The 15,419-nt window shown below is 46.1% G+C and overlaps 1 pseudogene; it reads right to left on the bottom strand.

Annotated features, from left to right (window-relative positions):
* Positions 1-4,291: 4,291 nt before the first annotated feature.
* On the bottom strand, positions 4,292-9,196 carry LOC148684633 (uncharacterized; annotated as a pseudogene).
* Between the last annotated feature and the right edge of the window lie 6,223 nt (positions 9,197-15,419).

Raw genomic sequence — 15,419 nt, 5'->3', positions numbered from 1 at the left:
TATCTTGATTTTCTTTTCTGCTCTATGCTTTCCATGTATAAGAAGAGTCAGGTGTTCACAGAGGGGGATATTACACTTCTGGGGGTCAATCTGTGTGTATATATAGATGCATGTAAGGATTCAAAATAAGCAGGCCTACAAGGATATTGCAGCAGTTGCTCTTCTGCTGCTGGGTTTTCCAAATGTGTATTAAATAGGGAGAGGTCTGCCTGCTTAGTTTCCCTTTCTGCATCTACACAAATCATACCCCACCAAAGAATGAATCCTAGCAGGGAGGGAGCTCTTTTTAAAAATCTGACATCTCTGTTCTTCACTTTCTAATACTATATAACAGGGTGTACACAAGAAAATCAAAGAGGGTTTAGAGGGCTGGTGGAAAAGGGGACACAACAGCTTAATTGCCATATAGATAGATAAATAGATAGATAGATGAATGGATAGATAGATAGTCTGTGTTTATCAGGCAATAAACCTTGAAATCATGTTAGAGAAGCGCTGGCTTATGGAAAACATGAAATGGGATGGCGGGCAGCAAAGCCACAGAAAGTGCGCGCCTGAGATTCAATACGCAGATCTAGATGGCCTGTTTTTTACGTTCCCCCAACAGCGTGATCTGCGTGTAAAAGTGCCCAATTACCAAGATTCAAAAAGAAATTGGGTCTCTTCCCCCCTCCCCGCTTTTTTTTCTTTTTGGCTAGTCTCCTTGTTGTCAGTTAGCAAAGACGTGACTAGAATCCGCCTCGGGTTCATTCTCTCACCCTCGTCCCTTTCCACCTCCCCGTTTCTTGCTTAGCTCCTCCCGCCTTGCTTGCAAATTCAGTTTGCGTGCGCCAAGCCAAGCGGAAAGCCAAGCGCAAAACGCATCTAATAAAATAAAAAAGGAGGTAGCAAAATGTTTCAAAAAATAAATAAATCTATCCTGCTTTTTAAAAAAAAACGGAAGAAAGAGAGATAGAGAGAAACAATGCTACGCGAATAAATGAATACAGAAAGTATTCAAGCACTGGACTATAACGGAATTTTATTTAATTTGGCAGCATTGCATTGCCATACATGCGGCCTCCTTCCCCTCCTCCCCTCGTCCATTAATATGCTGCGGGAGGGGGAGGCAGGAGTAAAGAAACCATTGGATTGCCCATTCAGTACAAGCACTCGTTGTTTTAACCGATCTTGCAACTTTTGTTTGATTAGGAAAATAATAACGGTTACATTCTCTTCTGCCGCTTTTTTATGTTATTTAAAAGGTGGCTCCGTTTTTCGTTTGTTTACCCACCTTTACAAGGCTGTAGAGATAAGGTATGCAAATGAAGTTTAGCAAGTAATTTATGGCTGTGTGTATCCCATTACAATGTCTCATTCTGATACTCCAAGACCAAATTTTCTGTTCCTTATGGAGACAGGTGTTTTCTTTTTTTCCCTCCCTCTCTCTTCCCCCACCCCCGCCCTTTTCTTCTTCTCTGAATAGTCAATATCCAGACTCGTGAAATCAAGAGGCAAAGTTACGGCGCTCCTTGTAACGAAGTCAGAAGCGGGCAGGAACACAAACCTTTCGCCCCCCGCCCCCCCAAAGACCCACACCATTTCGCTGGAGATAGGAAAGCGCAGGGCAGGCTGGAGCGAAATCTCATTACATCTGCTCTAATCGCTTAGCAACACAAAGCCTTTTCTTGTGCTGGGAGGCAAAGCTATTCAGGGGCTCTGACAAGACGGATTCAGCCTTAGTAAACTCCATAAATCAGGGAGCATCTATTTTATGGTACTCTCAAGTTTTCAAGCTACTCAGCTAGCGCTATATGGAGGGAAAGGGGGGGCGGAGGGCGCGTTAGGGGCGAAACCAACCAGAGATACCGGCGGAAATTGTTAGGCATTGTTAGAAGAATGGGATTCGTAGAAATCGAGCCTTATCTGCCAATTACACCTCAACCACTTTTCCATGTTCTTTCCCAAAGTCGAATAACTGCGCGAACGAAACGGGGCGATTCAATAAACGCTCTTTAGAAAGCAGGGTGAGCACACGCTGCTGGGCAGGTTGGTTCGTTAGGTTGAAGTCGCTGGCATTATAGGCAAAAAGACCCGCCGACCCAACCGGAGTAGTCGCGCGTTGCATGTGGGAGAGAGAAAAAGAGAAACCACCCAATTTGTTATGTCTGTGCAGCCAACATTGTTTTGGCGAGTGTGTGTGTTGGGACACAATGAAGGGAGGTAACAGAAATTGTGCGCAGAGATAGATGCGCGTGCACCATCTCGCAGAAGGCGGCAAGGTGATCGATACCGTTCCGGGTGCCCAGAAAAAGAAAGAAAGAGAGTTCGATTCAGTTTTTCTGTGGATCCTGCTTTAATGGCCTTTTACCTCCACCGCCTTTTTTTTTTTTAAAGCTACCGTAAATCAGGACAGAACGGAGCTCGGTGCCAGCAAGATGACCATCACGTTAAGAAAAGAAAACTCCCAGTGACCAAAGCTCGCCCCCTCGACTCTTCTTCAACTGATCGGGAAGAAGTTGGCGCATCGATTCCCATATTGCATGCGGACTTCATGTAACACCCAGCCGAAGCGTTTAAAGGCCTAGGCCTCACTCTTTCGCCATCTACTGACAGCCGTCGATCAATATCCAAGGTGCGGGCGTAATATACGTCACGCCCACCATCAGGGAATTAGCTTTCGCTTCCATTGAGCAAGGGCCCGAGGAGGAAGAAATAATGCTATCAATTTAAACTTTTAATGCAGGCATCCCCAAACTCGGTCCTCCAGATGTTTTGAGACTACAGTACAACTCCCATCATCCCTAGCTAACAGGACCAGTGGTCAGGGATGATGGGAATGGTAGTCCAAAAACATCTGGAGGGCCGAGTTTAGGGGTGCCTGCTTTAATGCTAAACTTACAACGCTTACTGACAGGGGTGCCAACTTGAATAAAATATTGAGGGCGGAGCCAGATAAGCCCCGCCCCACACAATCGATCACAAGATGTAGAGCGCGCACACTATTGGAATGGCAATGCCCATCAACTGGGAAGAGGGTGCCCCCCCTCAAATATCTTATTGAGGGACCAAGGGACCTCGCCTGGCCACCTAGGCCACCCTGAATCAAAAATGGTGTTTGATTCAGGGTTGAATATATATATTCAACCCTGAATCAAACACCATTTTTGTCGCGTTTTCAGCAAACCGTCGCAACCCTGAATCAAACACCATTTTTGTCGTGTTTTCAGCAAACCGTCGCTGTTATCCCGCGCAGATAGCAACTTTCCTAACCTCTCCCACCATCTCACCGTCCCTGACTATTCTAATTCCCCGTGCCTGAAAAGATTTCAGGACCTTGTGATCCTACTTCGATCCCCGGTAAACCAGCTGAGGCTCGGGCTGCTGGCGCTGCAAGGCGAGCAGTCTTTGGGGGGTCCCGATCCCCCCTTCCCCTCCCCACCACCACCTTTGACGCGCAGGTGGAAGTTTACAGGACAGCCTTCCCTTTTGTTTGCAGCCTCGCCGAGAGGCACAGCGGAGCCCAGCCCGGGGAGACTGAGGCGCGCGTGTCAAGCTTAATGATTTATTCAGGCTCTCGGGCCGTCCCAGTTTGTTCCCGGCGCTGATTGGCTGCAGGCATGCGCCCTCTGTCATCCGCGCGCGCGCCCCGGGCCCCTCCCGCGCGGGCGCCGCCATTCAGGGAACAGCCGCCGGAAGGGGCGCTCCGCCCGCCCATTGAAAGCGGAGGTGGCGGGTGCGGCGGGGCAGGCCAGGCCGGGGAGCCAGAGGGAGGCGCCGAGGAAAGGGGAACGCCGCCGGCGCCAAGCTTCTGCATTCTTGCCGCCGCCTCCTTGCTCAGCCTGCAGTTTGGAAGGGCCGCCCAACTTGGAGAGGATGGCCCTCTTGCGACGTGTTTCTTTTCCCGGGTGGGCGAGGGGAGGCGAGAGCACGTGGTCTGCCAAATGAGAAAAGAAAAGTCTCAAGTGTAGGAAGAAATCTTCTTTCAATCAGGCATCTCCGGGAGGAGGCCCCGATCCTAGCGCATGTTTGGGAAGGGAGTCACGTCCATTTCAGGCGCTGCATACAGGATCGCAGCTATCGGGTGTATTAAGAAAGCATGGCTTTCAGGATGCCTGGGGAAACCTTTTAAAGCTGCAGTTCTCTGCATGCTTACACGGATTGGGAGAAAGCCCCCTTTGAACTCGGCAGGGGTGTCTTCGGAGTAAATGTGCATAGGATTGCACTTCAAGGCTACAGTCCTGTGCACACTACCTTGGGAACAAGCTCAACAGAACATGGTGTTGCTTGCAACTGCGTCGATGTGTCCAGGATTACAGCCTATTAGGATTGATATTACTATTTTATGTGCAGGGGAGAAAGTGGGCTTTATTTCACCCAGGTCCAAGACCCAGTTTGGCACACACACACCCCATGCACATTTGCGTACACACACACACAAGCTGGGAGCCGCAATGCTGCTCCTCTGGAAGCTGCACCCAGGGCAAAAAACCTGGCTAGCCCCCCACCCCACCAAGTGAGAGCAAGGTAGAAGCAAAATGTGAAGTAGGACTAATACAGATTTCAAATAGAGTAGTCTGGTGGTTGCTATGATGCACCAGCTCTCTACTGCAAAAGCCTAGTATTTCGTCCTAACCCTACATGAAGAAGGGGACATGTACACCACCTTGACTTCCAGGGAGGAATGCTGGGCTATACATGTAACTAGAAATAAATGCTACTTTGCTTTCTGGGTGTGCGCTTGTGAGGATGTATCCCCCCCCTCCATGCTGGCAACTGGCTGGGTAGTTGCTTAGGTTCTCAGAATCAAGGGATGGTTTCTTAAGGAGCAGTCTTATCACTGCCTTCTTCAAGCAGGTGGGAACAACCCCCTCTTATAAAAAGGCATTGATTACCTCCCTGGCCCAGACAGCTGTCTTCTTTCTGCTGGATTTTATTAGCCAAGAAGGGCACAGATCTGGAGCGCAAGTAGTCGCCCAAACTGATCCAAGCGCTTTGTCCACATCCTCGAGCTGAACCAACTGAAACTCAAACAACAGGACTAGACTGTGCTCTGGATGTCTTTTGAGATTCAACAGCTATACAGTGGTACCTTGATTTACGAACTTAATCCGTTCTGGAAGTCCGTTCTTAGACCAAAGCGTTCCTAAACCAAGGCGTGCTTTCCCATAGCAGCGGGGTACTCAATTTACAAATGGAACACACTAAACAGGAAGCAAAGCATGTTCTTATTCCAAGGCAAAGTTCACAAACCCAAACTTCCAGGTTTGCAGCGTTCTTAATCCAAGTTGTTCATAAACTAAGCTGTTCTTAAACCAAGGTGCCACTGTAATAGAGTCAAGGTCCCAAGAAATGCAAGCGATTTTATCCTCGAAGTGCTTGGCAAACAAGTCACACCAAGCTACCATTGGTTCTACCACCTCTTTCGGGCCAGTTTGCAAGAGGCCCTGAACAACTTGGAAAAGATCTGTCAGCATAGAGATGATGAAATGCAGTATGCCTTTGCGGCCTGCCACCAAGTAAGCTCAAATGCACAGTCACCAGTGTTTAGTTTAATTTGTCTCAAGTTTTCCTCCGCTTGTGTTCAAGCTGTCTCCCAGCTTGTTTCTTTGCCCTAAGCTCTGGAGGAGCCAAACGAGCTCAGTGAAGCAGGAGAGGGTGCTCAGAGGTGGTTTTGTCAATGGCGCGAGCCATCCTGATGTTCCACAGATTGGCCAGGGCGTTGACAGGACTGCCAGTCATATCAGCTGAAAAATCCCCTGGAAACCAATTGGATCCCTCAACCTCCAACTCGCTGGACCATCTAAATGGGTCCCTTGCCTCCACAGAGGGGGAAAGGTGCTGAAAGCCTAAAGCTCAACAGGAATTGCTCTGACTATGACAAGGGACTGATGCCAATATCCCCCACTTTTAGATCACCTTCTCCCCACCCAATCGAAAAGACAAGTTCATGTATATTGTATACCTGGAATATACATGAAGCCGATGGGATGCTGGGACAGCCCCATGGTTGTCATGGCAGCCATGAATCCCTGAACCTCCCCAGAGCCAATTGCCTAGCCATGGATGTTGAAGTCCCTCAGAACCAACAATCTGGGAACCCTTGACACGGCCACCTTTGACCAGGTCTACCAGCTCAGGCAGGAAGACTGCTGGGCACCAGAATCCCTAATCTGTCCCGATTACCCAACACCAAGAACAAACACACTAGATCTCCATTCAGCTGGACAGAAAGCTTGGAGAGAGAAAGAGAATTTCTATAGACCACAACGACTCTCCCTCCTCGGCCCTCAAGTCTACCCTGATGCTGTGCCAAATACCCAGGTGGGCACAGCTGGGTGAGCAACTCCACCCTGCTCCCCCACCCAGGCCTCAGTAATGGAGACCAGACAATCAAGTCATGGATGAGTAAAACTTTATTCATGGCGGATCTGGCACTCAACAACAACAGCCATAGACTTGAGAACTGGCTAATATAAATTGCAAGGCATATTTACACACATGGCGCAGGAGGATATAGAAAGGTCAGAGGGAAATACAGTGGTACCTCTACTTACGAATAACTCTATTTACAAATGTTTCTACTTACGAACGGAGCTCCGTCCACCATCTTGGATGCGATTTAGATAGAATTTTTTCTACTTACGAATTTTTAGATAGGTTGCTTAGACTTACGAATTTTTAATCCCAATGCATTCCCATGGGATTCAACTTACAATTTTTTTGACTTACAAATGTGGGTTCGGAATGCATTAAATTTGTAAGTAGAGGTACCACGGTAATGTAAAAACAAAAAATATATGGCAATAATAATGTAAAACCCTAATAGTTAAAAGTGCAGTTTTGGTGATTGCACAAAGATTCTGACATTGGTGAGCCAAGTAATGCATCTATTGTGATTAGAAAACCACTCTAATCTCAATTCAAACCATAGGCAATAGAATTAAATTCCCTGGAAAACTAATTCAGCAGTTTCATGCTGGAATGCGTCTCTTTTTGAGGTTCTTCTGTTCAAGGACAACCAGCTTAAGGTCAGGAACAGAACGTCCTGGTATGCTGAAATGTTCTACTGCTTTCTCAATAGTGCCATTTCTGATGTTTGACTTGTGTGCACTTATTTATTTACTGCCCAGAACAGGGATGAAGGACTTGTCACCCTCCAGATGTTGCTTGACTGCAGTTCCTATCCTGTCTGACCACTAGCCTTGGTCATTGGGTGTCAGAGTGCAAAAAGATCTGGAAGGCACCAGGGTGGATCTGAGCTTTGTCAAATGCTGCCACTACTATCATTTAAGCCAGAGTAAGGTATATGATAAAGTGGAGATATTAAGCCTGTTGAGGTTGCACTGATTTCAATAAGAGAATTAAGAACATGCTTCCCGACTGCCTGTTTTTATATCTGCTATTGCTTTGGCCAATACACACACACATATACATACAGAGTTTTAGGCACATTTTTGTTGTATTGTGAAATTGCTTGGGGATGCTTCACAGGAAGCAATTCACAAATGAAATATAAGAAGATAATAAATAAATAAAATAACTTGTTTTTCCACCTTGTCAGCTGCCCTGAGATCCTCAGATAAAGGGTGGTATATTATTATTATTATTATTATTATTATTATTATTATTATTATTATTTCAAAAAAGTCATACTTTGTCAGTAGCAAGTTTTAGGTTTTAAGACCAACCAACCGCCCCCTGGGGCTATGTTCCCTGTCATAATACACATCCTATGCTTTGGTGTTGCGCTGCATCTTTTAAATGTGCAAGACTTTATTTTAAATTCCGCCCCCCGCCTGCCACTAGAGGCCTCCATTATGTGTTGACTGTCACGGCACTTTCCAGTGCAGGATTATTAATAATCCCATGGAGGCAATTCCCAAACAAAAGTGCGAAGCCATCATTGATACAGGCCCGAAGATTAATTTTCCTCATGTTCAACTCAACAGCATAGTTATCTCTTGAACAGGGTAAAACAGTTTGGCTCCATTGTCCCCTTGGCAGCTCCGCCTTCGCAGAGAAAGGGAGCCCAGCCAGTCTTCTCATCCAACTCGAAGGTTGGTTAAAAGGAAGAGAGGGGAAAAAACCAGCTGAAAAATCTTCATGAATAATGCCATTCCCCTTCCCTCAGTGGGGGAAAGAGGAGAGCAGGTAGGCATTTCAATGGCGGAGCATTTTGTTATGCTGCTCCTCGCCTAAGTCAGAATTTCACAGAAAAGGCCACAGAAAAGAAGAAAAGCTGCAACAATTAGGGGTCGCCTGTCAGAAAACATTAACGCCTTCCTTTCCCTGCCTGTCAGGCGCCCCTGGAAATCTTAAAAAAGAAAAAGGGAAAAAAAGACAACTGCCATAGCAAATCGCACCTCCACCCCTTGTGGAAATACTGGAAGGGAAAGAGGAGGGGGAGCTTTGAGTGTGTGGGTAGTGATGCAGTTAGATCATTTTAGACTTATGAACCACCACAAGCACCCCTCTAGATGGTAATGTGCATTATTTCACTTCAATATGTGGGAATCCAACCCTCCTGCACTTTGGGGTCCTCAAATCCTGAATGGGGGCCCCTGCTTCTGCAGTCTCCCTGAGTATCTATCTACCTGTTAGCTAACTGTGCAAACAATGTTTAATTGGGTTAAACCACAGAGCCTAGGGCAGGCATCCCCAAACTGCGGCCCTCCAGATGTTTTGACCTACAACTCCCATGATCCCTAGCTAACAGGACCAGTGGTCGGGGAAGATGGGAATTATAGTCCAAAACATCTGGAGGGGCGAAGTTTGGGGATGCCTGGACTAGGGCTTGCCATTCAGAAGGTCGGCTGTTTGAATCCCCGTGACGGGGTGAGCTCGGTTGGGATTTTTGTACACCGATCTGCTCAAGCAGTGAGGAATAGTATGGACTGTGTGTCTGACTTTCCTGTGTGAAAGGAAGCTGTATTTATCTTCCTTTCTCCCCAAGTGATGTTATTGTACTCACTTCACTTTCGCTTCTGTCTCTTGATGTGACTGGAAACAAACATGCCGAGCTCCGGATTTTACTTTGTACATAACCCTAAATAAAGTAGTAATAAATCTACTTTATGGCTCTTTATCTGTGTGTACTCTACTCACTCTGAGCAGGGTCGCATATCACCATACCGGCGTGGCTGGGGGCAGACTCACCGCTAGCCCCCGCCCGAAATGCCGACATATGGTAGCAGTGGGCTGGTTTCTGAGACATCGGACCCATTGCTCGGTCCCTGCTCCTGCCAACCTAGCAGTTCGAAAGCATGAAGTGCAAGTAGATAAATAGGTACTGCTCCGATGGGAAGGTAAACGGCGTTTCCGTGTGCTGCTCTGGTTCGCCAGAAGTGGCTTAGTCATGCTGGCCACATGACCCGGAAGCTGTATGCCGGCTCCCTCGGCCTGTAAAGCGAGATGAGCGCTGCAACCCCAGAGTCGTCCGCGACTGGACCTAATGGTCAGGGGTCCCTTTACCTTTACCCTAGGCCTCATATCTGTTGGCTCTGGCTTTTGCCTACGGTGCAATCATAGTGATGCTGTTTTAGAGATGATGATGATGTCCCATGGAAGGGGAACATGTGGCCCTACGGATGTTGTTGGACTCCTCCAATTTCCCATCAGACAGAACGGTCAAGGGTCAGAGATGATGGAAGTTGTAGCCCAGGAACATCTGGAGGGCTGTAGGTTCTCCCTCCCTAAATCAGAGTCCAGTCCTTTCTTGGTGAATCTTTCTGTGCTTTTCAAAGGGACAGGTGGGGAATAATATACCTGCATACTTTTCATAACAGATTGCTCCATTCTGCAGGTGCCATCCTATCAGGAAGTCCATTCCACACAATGTTGGACTCAGCACTACCCTTTGGAACCCTAACCCATTGCATATTACACAAGCACCTTCTCTGTTACAGTCTTTCTGGCACTTACTAAAGATGTTCCCCTTACAACAAACCTTTAAAACACTATCCAAGTTAGTATCTACCTTGGATGTGAGTTGATTTAATGTACATTATATGTTGTTGTTTTAAACTACATTTATATTTATAATGGTTTTTAAATAGTTGCTTATATGCAACTCTTTTATATCTTACTATACTTCAGCTGCTGCCAGGTTGCTCATGGGGAAGAGACAGTTTGAGCATACAGTGGTGCCTCGCAGGGCGAATTTAATTCGTTCCACGAGTCAATTCGTTTTGCGAAAAATTGGTCTTGCGAATCGTGGTTTCCCATAGGAATGCATTGAAATTTCATTTTTTGCCCATAGGAACACATTAATTAAATTTCAATGCATTCCTATGGGAAACCGTGATTCGCAAGATGAATTTTTCACAAAACGAATTTGTCTTGCGAGTCACCATCAGATCGCAAGACGCATTCGTCTTGTGAAAAATTCATCTTGCAGGGCATTCGTCTTGCGAGGTACCACTGTATTACACTGATCCTGGCCTAACTGCACTGGATGCCAATTAGTTTTGGGGCCCAATTCAAAGTGCTGGTTTTGACCTATAACATCTTAAATGGCTCAAGGACTACGTCTCTCCATATGAACTTACCCAGACCCTACAATCATCATCTCAGGCCCTTCTTCATGTGCCTCCTTGAGGAGAGGTCTGGAGAGTGGCAATACAAGAATGGGCCTTTCCTGCAGTGGCTCCCCGTTTGAGGAATGCTCCTCATTATACACCTTTAGGTGCCAGGTGAAAGCATTCCTCTTCAACCAGGCCTTTGGCTGATAAATATCCTATACCCTTTTAAATGTGGTTACAGGTAGGTAGCCGTGTTGGTCTGGATCGAAGTAAAATAAAAAAATTCCTTCAGTAGCACCTTAAAGACCAACTAAGTTTTTATTTTGGTATGAGCTTTCGTGTGCATGCACACTTCTTCAGGTATCTGAAGAAGTGTGCATGCACACGAAAGCTCATACCAAAATAAAAACTTAGTTGGCCTTTTAAATGTGTTTGTGGGAGGAAGGAGGGAGGGGGGTTTATTGGTTCATGTTTTTGTTGCCTTCGTTCTTGTTTTTATTATGTATTTTGTGTTTTTATATTGTATTTTTATGTTGTGAACCACCCTGAGTTCTATGGATGAAGCGTGGCATACTAATTAAACAAATACACAAATTTAAGAAATAATTTGGGTGAGGGGGTATCAGTAGAGTGGGTTGGGCAGGAAAGTCTGGGGGGGGGGAGTCAAGGATGGACCTGTGTAGATTACAAAAGATTGTACTATAGAAATGAATCTTGACAAAGGGTTGAGAAAGAAAACAAGTAAGTTTTTCTACATAACACTAGAACTTGTGGGCATCCAATGAAATGGAATGCTGGGAGTTTTTGAACAGATCAAAGTGCTTCTTAACACAGTGAAAAATTAAACTATGGGAGTTGCTCTCATAAGATTTAGTGGCATAGGTGGCTTTAAAAGGGGATTGGACAAATGCATGAATGATAAGGTTATCTGTGGCTCATAGGTGCTGGATCCCTGGGTGCCTGAGCACCCACCAATTTCCCCATGAAGAGGCCGGGCACCCACAAAATCCGGCACCAGGGCTGTGCATGCTGCATGGCACCCACGGCCCTGGGCACCCATGGTGGCAGGGCCCCGCTGGCACTCCTGCCGTGTCTACTAGCCATGATGGCTATGTTTTCCTACCACTGGAGGCAGTACACTCTGAATATCAGCTGCTCAGAATCAGGTCCTGCTTGCTATTCAGGTCCTGCTTGCAGGCTTCCCATATGCACCTGGTTGGGCACTGTGAGAATAAGATCCTGGACTAGATTGGTCTTTTCTCTGATCCAAAAATCCTCTTCTTATGTTCTTACATCTATGTACACGGTTCAACTTTTATCCTATCTGATTAAGTAGTGGCATTGAAAGTGGGAAGTAGACTGTACTACCTCAGCTCAGGTGGGAGTTATCATTTCTGAAAGCTCCCTCCAATCTATTTATAGATAGATGGATAGATAGATAGATAGATAGATAGATAGATGATAGATAGATTTGGAATATGTTTTTAAAGCCTGCAAATATAAACTAAGCCCACCAGGGAGAAAGATTGTAGACCAGCTCCTTACCTGCTGTGCTGATTTTCTGTTTCCAAGAGAGTATGGTAATTTGCTTCTCACCTGTGCAGTCCATTCTGCCATCTAATTCTGCACGGTTACCCCCAAAAAGGGCTGTGCAGGGGGTCCACAAATACACTACTGTTCCTAACCAATCTTTATCCTGATTTCCCCCTCTGAGCAGCTAATTAGTCCTCCTCTCCTATTCTTTTAATTAGCGTTGGTTGCACAGTGATTTATGTTTCTTCAGGGATAAAAATCCGGAAAAAGGCCTTGTATTGATGTAAGGCGTGAAATAATGCAATTGAAAAGAGAAGCCATTTTGTCGGGATTATATCTCAGCAGAGTAGATTAAAATGCTGCCATATGGCCTTGGCTTGTCTGATTATACTTTCAGGTCACAATGTATTGCTAATTAAATGGCAGTGACATTTCAAAAGAAAGGCGAGGCTACCTGTATGTGCAATAAAATGAGAGGAGAAGGAAAAACAAGTGATAGCATTAACAAAGCTGGAGATCCAGGCTTCCTTATCCTTGTGACGTGTTTGGCTTAGAAGGCAACAATTCAGAATTCATTCACACATGCAGATCCAGACCCTCCAAGTGTACCTATTTTCCAGGGACATCCCTGATTTAGAGGAACTGTCCCAGTTTCTTATTTGATCCCGGAATGTCCCTATTTTCATTGGAGAAATGTTGGGGGGGGGTATGGAGTTATCCGACACATGAGCTGCCTGAAGGCAATCCTCTATAGGGAAGTGTTTGGGTTTTTTTTAATAAAAAAAGTTTAATGTTTCAATATGTTTTATATATGTTTTACTTGGGCAACCCAGTAAGATGTGAGTGGTATAAATAGTAAAATTATTATTATGGAACGGGACGTCCCTGTTTTCACTGGAGAAATGTTGGAGGGTATGCACTGTTTCTGGGGTTGGCTTTTTTTTTTACCCTCGGACAGACCCAGAATGCTTCTACATTGATTTCTGACCCCCAGCATGGAATCTGAACTGAGCCACCAATTGCCAGGGGCGAGAGAAACTGCCTCCTCTCTCTCTGCCACACAGAACATGGTCCCGTTTAAAGCAGTATGATAGAATCATTGAATTGGAAGGGAGCCTGAGGATCATCTAGTCCAGGCATCCCCAAACTTCGGCCCTCCAGATGTTTTGGACTACAATTCCCATCTTCCCCAACCACTGGTCCTGTTGGCTAGGGATCATGGGAGTTGTAGGCCAAAACATCTGGAGGGCCGCAGTTTGGGGATGCCTGATCTAGTCCAAGCCCTTGCCATGCAGGAATATGCTGCTTTCCCACACGGGGATCAAACTGGCAACCTTGGCGTTTTCAGCACCACACTCTAACTGACTGAGCTATTCAGGCTGACTATGATACCACTTTAAACAGTCATGGCTTCCCCCAAGAATCTGAAGTTGGTAAAGGGCACTAAGAATTCTTAGGAACCCTATTCCCCTCACATAACCAAGATTCTCAGAGTGGTTTAACTGTCAATCCCCGGGAACTGCAACTCTGTGAAGGGCATAAGGGTTTCCAAAAAATGCACAGCACCCTTAAAAAAAAAGTACAGTTCCCAGGTCCTAGTCTAACACCCGAAACACAGCACCACAAATGAAGTTTGAGCATGCTCAGCGGACACAAGAGTGCGGACTTACTGTTGAAGAAGTGGCAATGGTAGAGTCAGGGAAAGAATGAAATATCATGGGAGAGGGAGTGTTTGAACACCGATCAGGAACTCTCTTAAGCTGCAATATCTTGATCCAGCGGGCCCCACTTGTCTGTTTATCTCCTCTTGGACCCAGGTGGCGCTGTGGTTAAAACCACTGAGCCTAGGGCTTGCTGATCAGAAGGTCGGCGGTTCGAATCCCTGTGACGGGGTGAGCTCCCGTTGCTTGGTCCCAGCTCCTGCCAACCTAGCAGTTTGAAAGCACGTCAAAATGCAAGTAGATAAATAGGAACCGCTACAGCGGGAAGGTAAACGGCGTTTCCATGTGCTGCTCTGGTTTGCCAGAAGCGGCTTTGTCATGCTGGCCACATGACCCGGAAGCTATACGCCGGCTCCCTCAACCAATAATGCGAGATGAGCGCGCAACCCCAGAGTCGGTCATGACTGGACCTAATGGTCAGGAGCCCCTTTACCTTTACCTTATACATTATATTTCAACAGACACATCCTTCCCAAGCCCTACTTTTGTGCACTTGATTTATATTCTATATTAGCAACTCTGCAGTTACTGACAAAGCTCTTTTCATGCATTTTGCATCACCATTTCCTTTTTTTATTCCCGACAACAGGTATCAAAGGACTCAGCTGGCACCCACACCCATATATACCTATATATCTACAGTACATCTCGGTACCTCGGTTTACGAACTCAATCCATTCCGGAAGTCCGTTCTTAAACCAAAGCCACTCTTAAACCGAGGCATGCTTTCCCTAATGAGGCCTCCCGCCGCTGGTGCCCTTCCACCATTCGGATTCCATTCATAGACCGAGGTAAAGTTCACAACCAGAACACGACTTCTGGTTTTGCAGTTCTTATACCGAATACCGGTAGTTCGTAAACAGGGCTGTTCTGAAACCGAGGTAGCACTGTATCTGTATCTGGATGACACAGGGTTTCTGTTTTCCCCTGTATTATTTTTTTTAAAAAAGACTTTCATGAAATATGTTAAAAAATAAATCTCACACAGGGTGTCCCCGCCCCCACCCTGCCTGCCTTCCTGAAAACTCAGCGTCCCCCGTGCATATGGGTTTTGGGTGGCCTATGGAAATTGATTTACGAGTCAACCACTTTCCTCTTTTCTTGCTATCTCTCGCTTGAGTGGTTTGTAGGCCTTGGCCCTTTCGTTCACTCGAGGAGAATAAGGTTGTCTATGGAAGAGGTCAGCGTTTCAAATTGGTAGAGTTCAACGGCACAAATGACACAGAACTGACAAGAAAAGACAGACAGTTTGTGGCAGCCGTGTGTGTGTGTGTGTGTGTGTGTGTGTGTGTGTGTGTGTGTGTGTGTGTACCATTGCTGGTCATGGACTGCACAGGGCTTGCCTTGGGTTTTTTTTTGCTTTGTAATGGGAACTTGGCACCAAAATGAATTAAATAACAGGCTTAAAGACTATTGAGGGAAGGGCTGAATGCAAATCAAAGATAAGTAGAAGTTTTCTTTCCTAAAAGAGGGATGATTTCCTCCCCCTTCCCTCTCCCCTCCCCTCCCATTCCATATCTTCGCAGGCAGGGTCTGCATGTTAAACATGATTTAGAAGGCATTATTCCGGGATCCTTTTCATCAGGTTTCTGCAGCGATTGCCTATCTTGGCCTATGATTAATGATCTGCTGTGCAATTTGGAGCCTATAATGACTCAACAAT

This window comes from Zootoca vivipara, chromosome 9, assembly GCF_965207765.1.
Source record: "Zootoca vivipara chromosome 9, rZooViv2.hap1.1, whole genome shotgun sequence".
Lineage (NCBI taxonomy): Eukaryota > Metazoa > Chordata > Lepidosauria > Squamata > Lacertidae > Zootoca > Zootoca vivipara.
Note: the sequence above shows the minus strand (reverse complement) of the source record. Positions and strands in the feature narration are given on the sequence as shown.